General features: G+C 42.8%; 1 protein-coding gene across 8 annotated transcripts in view; it reads left to right on the top strand.

The window, feature by feature from the left end:
• RAB30 (RAB30, member RAS oncogene family) overlaps nt 1-10485 on the top strand; it is a 110661-nt gene that overhangs the window by 78529 nt on the left and 21647 nt on the right. For 3 of the 8 annotated variants that reach the window (XM_017875209.1, XM_017875211.1, XM_017875210.1), the window contains exon 3: nt 8179-8261. The exons of the other annotated variants lie outside the window; for them this stretch is intronic. The gene's annotated coding sequence lies outside the window, so the exon portion shown is untranslated. The remainder of the gene's footprint in view (nt 1-8178; nt 8262-10485) is intronic. 8 annotated transcript variants of the gene reach the window in all.

The raw sequence follows: 10485 nt of genomic DNA, 5'->3' as shown, positions 1-10485 counted from the left end.
TTTTTCGTGTTTTGGCTCCCTGGGCATGTTGTTCCTGGGATTAAAATGCCAGAATTTATATTTTCTTTAGGATTTCCCTCAGGTTCCATCTGTTGGTAAGTTTTACACATCCACATCTTCCACCCAGCCCTCAAACTGTACCCTGCAGCATGGTTACAGAATTATTGATTTCATAGACTTTTTGAAATCTAGAACTCTTTGAAAGAGACTACTTATTTTGGCTTAAAAATTTCCCCGTTTTTGGCCAAGCGTGATGGCTCAAGCCTGTAATTCCAGCACTTTGGGAGGCCGAGGCAGGCGGATTGCCTGAGGTCAGAAGTTTGAGAACAGCCTGGCCAACATGGTGAAACTCAGTCTCTACTAAAAATACAAAAACTAGCTGGGCATGGTGGTGGGTGCCTGTAATCCCAGCTACTCGGGAAGCTGAGACAGGAGAATTGCTTGAACCTGGGAGGTGGAGGTTGCAGTGAGCTGGGATCTCGCCATTGCACTTCAGCCTGGATGACAAGAAACTCTGCTCAAAAAGAAAAAAAAGGTTCCCGCTTTTTGGCTATTTCTTTAATAAATACTTGTTGAATTCAAGTTTAAGGAGCCCAGAGTTCATTGTTATGTGATGGAGTCTAAGGTATATGGGAATTGAAAAGAGGTGAATTTCGGCCAGATTATGAAGAGCCTTGTTACACCAACCTACCTAAGGAGTTTAACTGCATCCTCAAGGCTGATAATTAGTTGGCACTTTTGGGAAAACACTTCATAAACTGGCCGCAGGAAACCAGGTTAGAAGTCCACGGGAGGCAGGCCGGGCGCGGTGGCTCAAGTCTGTAATCCCAGCACTTTGGGAGGCCAAGGCGGGCGGATTACAAGGTCAGGAGATCGAGACCATCCTGGCTAACACGGTGAAACCCCGTCTCTACTAAAAGTACAAAAAACTAGCCGGGCGAGGTGGCGGGCGCCTGTAGTCCCAGCTACTCGGGAGGCTGAGGCAGGAGAATGGCGTGAACCCAGAAGGCGGAGCTTGCAGTGAGCTGAGATCCGGCCACTGCACTCCAGCTTGGGCGACAGAGCGAGACTCCGTTGCAAAAAAAAAAAAAGTCCACAGGAGGCTGGGTGGGGGAGAGCTGGATGAGGCCCTGAGCCATGTTGGTGCAGTAGAGACAGGGGTTAAGCAGGGGTGTAGTCAAGCAGGACTTGGTGACAGATAGGTTATGGTATGCTGTGTGTGTGTGTGTGTGTGTGTGTGTGTGTGTGTCCGTCCCTGTTGACGGAAAATTTGTACCCTATCTTCTGCATAAGAATTTGACATGATACAGGAATTTGCCAACATAATGCACTGGAAAACACTTAGGAAACTAAAAGTGCTCTATAGATGAAAAAACATATTGATAGTGACAGTATGTAAGAAATTCTGCTCAATGGGGCTGATTCAAGGATGCAATAATGGTCTGCTATGTGTAAAGCTCTAGACAAGTAGTCATTCTTCTGCTTGACACAGGACCTGTCACAAACTTGAGAGACAAACTTGGGAGAGTTCTTCTTTTGTCTTCATCTATTCAGGTTGCTGAGCATGTGGATACTTGCTTCCGTATCACTTTTTCTCCTGCTTCCAGTGAGGAGGGAATCTGAACAGCTGAGGGAGGGGTCCAGCCTGGTATGACAGTCTTCCATCAGGGAGAAGACATCTCTGTTCCTGGTAGGCCTCTGATCTCCGGGGCAGAGGACCATCAGGGGAAAGACTTGAGCCCAGTTCTGAGCCATGGCTCTGACCTCTGGCTGCCTGGCCAGGCTGCTTTGTGTGTTCAGCCTTGGGGGAGGAGACTGAATAAGCCGATAAGAAGGTTCTTCCGGTCCAGCCAAGCAGGCGCAGGGAAGCTTCTGCAGAGGAAAGATTAGACACGGTCCCTGATTTAGAGAATACAACTGGGAGGGCAATGGGGCAAAGCCCAGAGCTCTTTGCAGTGGTATTGTTTTTTGTTGGAGGACAACAGAGGGAGCCCCACCTACTTGTGCAGAAGACAGAAACAGCGAGTTGGGTCTGCAAGGTCCTTTTTTAGGGCCGTTTAACAAACATGTTTTGCAGATAGAAGTTCTCCAACTTGGAAAGGGGTTGATGAGTGGGATGGGTATCCTTTTTCTTCCCCCAGGAAACAAAGCACGAGCATTTCCAGGCACATCTGAGCCTCTTTGTCAAACACCTGCTCCCAGGTGCTGTGGTACAAAACAAATTAGCCCTGCCTGGGGAGTTAACTGAGTGGGTCCTAAGCGGTGGCCTCCTCCCTTCTGCTCTCACCCATCTGTGGAAAACCAAATCTGTGCTTAGTGCAGGGATGCTCCCTATGGCCAACTTCTCACTACGGCAGAAAGAGCACCAGAAGATAATTCAGGTGTTTGCTTGGGTTAATGCTGACAAAATGCTGCTTTGTGGAATCATTCTCATGTTTGGAATCCCAAATCTGTTTTGTATTTCTAGGAATTAGGAAAATATCAAACATAATATACAAAGAATAAAATTGAATATTTGATTGTCTTGATTTTTGAAAATAGTCTTGTGGAGGTCTCAGGCCTGCTTTATTTTGATTTTCATTTTACTTTTGCATATCTTAAAAAGTATTCCAAGGGCTGCTTCTAAGTTCCTTCCTCCTAACTCCACCCCCACACCATGGCATGTGTTCATGCCAGCTCCCCTGATGGTTTTGTCTGTGGCCTTGCCCAGTAGGGATTTATATTTGCAGATCTTATTTGTCCTGGCAGCAGCTCTGATTTGGAGTCAGCGGACCTGTGTTTGCTCTTCTGGCTCTGTTGCTTACATGCTGCATGGCCTGAGGCAAGTCACTATCTTGGTTTCAAATCTCATCTCTGTAAAATGGGGAGAAAAAGATGAGCTCCTTCTGCTTCCTCAGAAATGTTCTGTGTCAGAGTGAAGTGAGAGTAATTTCTAAGCTGTACGAATGTGTGAGAGTTTTGTTTTTATTCATGACACAAGCAAGCTATTGTTTGATCCATTGGTTTTGGCTGCCATACTGTGGATACTTGGTTTTGAGGGAAATTGGTCTGAAAGAATGAATCCTCCTTGTAGAGACTCACTATGCTGAGACATGGTTTAGAGAAGGCAGTAATACACACAATGAACTGGAAAAGCAACTCCAGAGTCTGGGTGGGACATTCCTTCTTGGGGTCCGTGTCCCATGAAGGGGTGCAGCTAGGCAGACAAAGAGAAAGACAGAAAGATTGAAACAGAGCACCCCGAATAGATCTTTTTTGTGAAACAGGGCCTCTCTCCCTGTATTAGGAAAACTGTCTTTCTTTTGAATCACTACTATAGACTGAATAAAAGGGCTGAGTATAATTTAAGAGTTGGAGGTTGTCTTCTTTCCTAGAAAGAGCTAAATATTATAGCCTCCCCAGGGGCAACTACTGTTGCCAGTTTTTTTGTATCATTCCAAAAATATCTTGTGCCTATACAGATATAGAATCATATGCCCCCACCATTTCTTCATACTATAAACACACCATTCTTTGCCTTGCTTCTTTCATTTAATATATCTTGCAGATATCCATAGCAGGCTGTGTGGTGGTCCATTGTTGTATGGCTACCTTAATCTATATAACCATTTTCTGCTGATGGACTTTTAGGTTGTTTTTATAATTGCTATTCCAAATACTGTTGTAATAAATATCCCACTACTTGTGCCTTTGTGAGTATAAATGTGATAGATTCCTGGAAGTGCAGTTGCTGGGTCAGAGGGTTTGTAATAGCGTTTTTAGCTTTAAATCGATAGTGCTCTCCATAGAGGTTGCATTGATTTACCTCCCACCAGTAGTATACAAGTGCCCCATTTCTCTATACTGTCACCAGTACAGGATAAACTTGGCCAATCTGAGATGAATGGCCTCTTGTTATAACTATAGATAGTTAAAATTATAATTTATAATTATAAATTTACTATAGTTTGAATTTACTTTTGTGAGTAAAGTTGATCAGTTTAAAAAAAAATGTAAGTGCTATTTTTATTCCTTTCTTGTGAATTATCTGCTCATGTCCTTAGCCTGTTTTTTTTAGGGGTTATTGAATTTTCATATTCATTTTATAGGAACTTTCTTTCTTTTTTTCTTTTTGAGATGGAGTCTCGCTCTGTCGCCCAGGCTGGAGTGCAGTGGCCAGATCTCAGCTCACTGCAAGCTCCGCCTCCTGGGTTTACGCCATTCTCCTGCCTCAGCCTCCCGAGTAGCTGGGACTACAGGCGCCCGCCACCTCGCCCGGCTAGTTTTTTTGTATTTTTTAGTAGAGACGGGGTTTCACCATGTTAGCCAGGATGGTCTCGATCTCCTGACCTCGTGATCCGCCCGTCTCGGCCTCCCAAAGTGCTGGGATTACAGGCTTGAGCCACCGCGCCCGGCCAGGAACTTTCTATGCATGTAATCAGTTAGACCTTAATAATATATATTGCAAATATTTAGTCGGTTTTTCATTTTTATTGTTTTGCCATTTAGAATTTTTGAAACATTTAATGAAATTTGTCAGTCTTTTTACTTTATAGCCTTGATTTTGAGTAATTCTTAAAAAGCCTTCTCTAAGATTTTATGTGTGTGTGTGTGTGTGTATATATATATATATTTATATATAATGTTTTCTTCTAGTACTTTTATGCCTTCAGTTTTTTTAGATCCAAATTTTGAATTCATCCAGAATTTATTTTAGTATAAGGAGTGAGACAGACCTCCAACTTAATTTTTTTTCCAGAAAGACCTGGGTTTTGAATCCAGGCACTTTTACTCATTAGCTGTTTGATTTTTGAACTAATTAATCTCTCTGAACCTCAATTTTCTTATCTGTATAATGGGAATATTAATACCCATTTGATGGACTACTGAAAAGATTACATAAGATTACATATGGAAAACATTTAGCACCATTCCTAGCACACAGTGTGTTCAAATCATGGTCCAAATGGCCAGGAACCTGGGAACACATAGTATGTTCGGGCAGAGGAGAAATTCTAGGTGGCCAGGATACCGAGGCCACCTTGTGACTCACTAGTGTGTCAGAGTAAGTCAGTCACTTCATCACCTAAACCCTCAGTTTCCTCACTTGCAGAATGATTAGAGCTTTCTCTTGAAGTTGTTGGGAGGTCCGGATTAGATAATGTCTGTGAAAGAATTTTGTAAACTATAAAGGGCCATGTAAAAATGCTGGAGTTTACAGTCTGGTGAATAAGGAGCAGCCACAGCACAGGTGGGTGTTTGACATTTGTGGCCAAGGAGAATAATTAACTTGCAATAACATGAAATTAGCAGCTGATGTAAAGCAAGTGAGCTTGCAGCAGTTGATTATAGTAATAGTTAGTAATTGCCTCCTAGTGATTAAGCAATAATGAGCTTCCAGGGACAGAACCTTGTTAGGTGGAAAGATGGATCAAAGGCTTTCAATTCAATGTACACTTACTGAACACAACAGTGGGATAAGAAGAGACAGGTGTCTTGTTGAGGTACAGTCCTTGTCCTTAAGGATAGTAAGGGTGAGAGACACATATAGCATGGCTCCTTCCACGGGCCAGACGCACATGTGGGGACATACTTGGAGGGAGGTCCACAGTGCTCTGGGATCATCAAAGAGGGTGAGACTCACCTGCTGAGCCCTCTGTGCCAGTCTGAACCCACCCTCCAGAGTCTGGCCCAGATTCTAAAGAACCCCTATGATGCCTTCTTGAAATTTTACTTGCCCTTTTTTATTCCTCTGGTTGTTTTGGATTTATCAGGGATATCTTGTTTCTCATGCCCTGCCCATCACCCTCCATAGCTTCTGGGCAAGCATGGTGTTATGCCTAAGGCCTCTATTTCTACTGCGATCTGAGTACTGAGATAGGATGTCCAGTTCATTTTGAATTTCAGATAACCAACAAACTTTAAAATATGTCTCATGCAATATTTGGAACAAATTTATATTAAAATGTATTTGTTGACATCTGACCATCTGAAACTGAAATTTGACGTGGTCAGGGTGACATGACCTGGATTTCTTCTTATTATTTTTTTTTTTTAACTGTATCTGGCAACCCTACCTGGGCAGCTCTTATTTCAAATGCTATAAAATATGATAGTGTTTACTACACTAATGTTTCATGGAGCCCTAGTAACAAGACATATATAAAAGGTGTTTTATGCCCGGCTGGGTGGCTCATGCCTGTAATCCCAGCACTTTGGGAGGCCGAGGTGGGCGGATCACAAGGTCGGGAGATCCAGACCATCCTATCTAACATGGTGAAACCCCGTTTCTACTAAAAATACAAAAAATTAGCTGGGCGCGATAGCGGGTGCCCTAGCTGAGGCAGGAGAATGGCGTGAACCTAGGAGGCGGAGCTTGCAGTGAGCCGAGATTGGGCCACTGTACTCCAGCCTGAGCGACAGAGCGAGACTCCGTCTCAAAAAAAAAAAAAAAAAAAAGGTGTTTTATAGGAGAAAAGAATTCTCAGCTAAAATCATATTTGGTAAATCCTGGATTAAATGAAGTTAACTAGCCTTCATTATGGGAATTTTCAGAACATTTTAAACCTCCAAGATTGGGTGATAATATTTAGTATTTCTCAGAGTTATGTTACTGTGAAGCTATCCTCCACACCCCCAACTTACTGAGTGTCTAGGGTCATATGACCAAACGTTGAATGAATTTTGAGGGTCTCTGGTAATCGGTTCTATTTGCAGACCATGAGTTCTGATTTTGGGTTTGGGAAAATACCATTCTATAGAAAAAAATTATATAATCCTATGATGTTGTTTTTGTTTTTTAAATTAATAAATTTTAAATAAAATATACACATAGACAACGAGTATATATAAAGAAAAAGACTAGAGCCAGGTGCAGTGGCTCACGCCTATAATCCCAGCACTTTGGGAGGCTGAGGTGGGCGAATCACCTGAGGTTGGGAGTTCGAGACCAGTGTGACCAACATGGAGAAACCCTGTCTCTATTAAAAATACAAATTAGCCAGGCGTGGTGGCGCATGCCTGTAATCCCAGCTACTGGGGAGGCTAAGGCAGGAGAATCACTTGAACCCAGGAGGCAGAGGTTGCAGTGAGCCGAGATCGCGCCATTGCACTCCAGCCTGGGCAATAGGAGTGAAATTCTGTCTAAAAAGAAAAAAGAAAAAGACTAGAAGGATGTATACCAGAATGCTAACTAATTATTCCCCAGAGAAGGTCTGGGTAGGGAAGGAGATGATAGATGATTTTCTTTTCCTTTTTGCTTGTCTGTATTTTCTGCAATCAGTATGTATGACTTTTGTCAGAATGGTGGGAAAAACTATTTATATATTTTTAAAAGGAGTACCTGTCCATATATTATCTTATTTGCCTCTCACGCAACTCAGTGGTATAGGTTCTAATATCATCCCCATTTTGTGGATAAGGAAACTACACAGTGCTCTTTAACAGACCCAGGCCCTCTTGCTTCATTGCCTACGCTGCCTCTTTGGTATGAAAGAATAACCACACTTGCTGCCATGGGAAGGGGCCTTGTTGCCTGTTTACCCAGCTCCTCCCTCTACAGACCAAGTCAAGCCCCAAAGGACCTGCCTGAGACACACAGTTTTTGAATAAGGACAAGTCACCAAAATATTTTAGGGGACTGGGGTTGGAGGTGTGTCAGAAAGTTGGGGAAAAGACCTGGCCTCTGACTTTATCTGTTACATTGAGCCCCAAAGGGAAAGAGGAAAAATGCACAGGTGTGCAACAGTGAATACAGGCTTTTTTAAGGCCACTTATTCATTGATTTATTGATAGAGTCCCACTGTGTTGCTCAGGGTGGAATGCAGTGGTGTGATCATGGGTCACTGCAACCTTGAACTCCTGGGCTCAAATGATCCTCCTGCCTCAGCCTTCCAAAATGCTAGGGTTACAGGCATGAGCCACCATGCCTGGTAAAGGCCACTTTTAAAGAATGGTTTAAATGTTGCCAAATTCACGTTGCTTAGAATGGTTTTGTTTTCTTTTAAGCTTTTCATACTAGATTTCATTTCCTGTGCCTTTTTAAAATTCATTTTTTTATCTTGCTCATCTATTTTTCCAGTTTGAATCTTATGCATGTATCCATTTATTTACAACTGTTGTGGTGATGATGATACTGGGGATTTTGCTTGCTCATCTGTGCTCCTGTTTATATTCCCTGTGCCTGGTACTTACTTACAGGGATGAATGATGACTGAATTGTGAGAGTGATGCAGCTGAAGTGTGACTTCAGGTCCTGAAAGAATCCTGGGCTGGAGGGCAAGGTGAGGAGCAGCGCTTGTGTAATCTGAAGTTCAGTGTGTGGCTCCATCAGTGTGGGTGTGTTGCTTCCAGAGCAGGGAGATTCTAGAACACTGCAGTTCAAAGGGCCTGGGGCCTCATTCAGCTGAGCCTCTAGCTCTCATGACAGAGAGACAATGTCAATTACAAGGCAGGGGGTAGAAGCATCCTGTTGCAGAAAGAACTAGGCTTTGGGGTCAGATGGATCTAGGTTTGAATCCTGGTCCTGAGGCTAACTAGCTGTGTGATTTTAGGATGATATCTCTGTCTCAGCTTCCTCTTCTGCAAGTTAGGGATAATACGAGTACTTACATCATAGAGTTATGAGGATTAAATGAGTAAATACATATAGAAGAGTACCTAAGACATAAAAAGCACCGAATATCAATGTTAGCAATGTTAAGCTGTTATCAATGTTAACAATAATAGAATATAAAATACTGCAGTAGTGTTTGGTTAGTAGCATATCTTGTGGCATGTCTGCTCCCTAGATGAGGCATGACTTTTGTTGTCAATTTAGGGCTGGGTGTAAATGCTTCTGAATTTACACCCTTATTCAGGGGGAAATGCTGTCTCATCACATGCGGATTGGTGATGCCTGGGCTGTTACTTTATGTACCAAACAGAAAGGCTTCTTCAAAGAGTAGAATTTTGCAGATAATCTTGTGATCTTTTCGTTCAGTAATGTGTTTTCTATTAGAAGCAAAACAGTAACTACAACAGATAACCTGGAGTTTACAGTCCAGCTTTATCCATAGACAGCCAGCATTATTAAAGACCAATTTTTACCCAGAGGTCCATTTAAAAAACATCCAACATTTTGGCATAGTGGCTCATGCCTGTAATCCCAGCACTTTGGAAGGCTGAGGTGGAAAGATTAATGGAGGCCAGGAGTTCAAGACAAGCCTGGGTAACATAGTGAGACCCCGTCTCTAAAAAAAAATTTTTTTTAATTAGCTGGGCACAGTGGCTTGTGTCTGTAATCCCACCTACTTGGGAGGCTGAGGCAGGAGGGTCGTTTGATACGTGATCGTGCCACTGCACTCCAGCGTAGGCAACAGACCAAGATCCTGCCTCAAAAACAAAAGAAAGCAAAACAAACAAAAACACATTCAACAGAGCATTAGAGTAATTTCTTATAGAAAGGGGTAGTGTCTTAACTTATTCTGTAGCCTGCTCCAGGTGGTAACCACATGAGATAATGTTCACTATGACAAAGCCTTTTTTTCACCTTCTTTTTCTAAAGGTGCATCATTGGGGCACTGTGAACCTTCTTTAAGAGCCCTGTTTCTAAAGTCTTTATTTTTGACATTCTCCTCTGGATTTCCTGCTTTGGTTCTTTGACCTCCAGCAAAGATGTAGAAATAAGTGTGTGTCAAACAATCTAGGCACAGAAAAAGAATGCAGGCCAGTCCTGTGTTTCCTGTTTCTTATGGGCTTATGAAAGCAGAGAGTTGTGGTCCACAGAGCCTCATGCCTTCCTGCTGCCCGTGTGCCTTTCCGTGAGTTTTATTATTTTTCTTTCTAATAGCTTTATTGAATTTTAGTTTACATATCATGTCCCTGAGTGTTTATCAGGCCCTGAGTGTTTATCAGGAGTTTGACTTTGATTCTTATTTAACTTCTACAGGGTGGTAGAGTTTTATATTTGAAGCCAGAGGGGAAGAGGAAAGAGTGATCACATTGATTAAGTGCCTGCCCTTCATCATGTAATTCATCCATCTTTCTTGAGCTTTTGCTCTGAGCCAGCATTGTGAAAGTCACTTGGGTAGTGGTTCAAGGACATGAATGCGAGAGCCAGATTATCTGGGTATGAATCTCAGCTCCACTAGTTATCAGCCGTGGGACCTTATTTAACTGCTTATTTAACTTCTCTTGTGTCTCAGCAGCCCCCTCTACCAAATTAGGATACTAATAGTATAGCATCCCCCTCATAGGGTTGTTTTGAGGATTAAATGACTTAGTAATATAGAATGAGACGATGATGATGGGGAGGGGTTAGGATCTGGACTCAACTACACACCTCATTGCTCTCATGCTGCTCACAGTCATGAGTGTACACGTGTGTAGGACTGAGGTGCTGAGGGATGGGGCCGGAGTGTGAGATATGTGAATAATTAATTACAGGTAGCATGGTGAGTTTACAGCAGGAGAGGAGGAGGGCATTGTGGGAGCCTAGAGCGGGGAGGCCCAGGCCCTTCGTAGGTT

Source organism: Rhinopithecus bieti, unplaced genomic scaffold (assembly GCF_001698545.2).
Source record: "Rhinopithecus bieti isolate Rb0 unplaced genomic scaffold, ASM169854v2 scaffold_9667, whole genome shotgun sequence".
Classification (NCBI taxonomy): Eukaryota; Metazoa; Chordata; class Mammalia; order Primates; family Cercopithecidae; genus Rhinopithecus; species Rhinopithecus bieti.
Note: the sequence above shows the minus strand (reverse complement) of the source record. Positions and strands in the feature narration are given on the sequence as shown.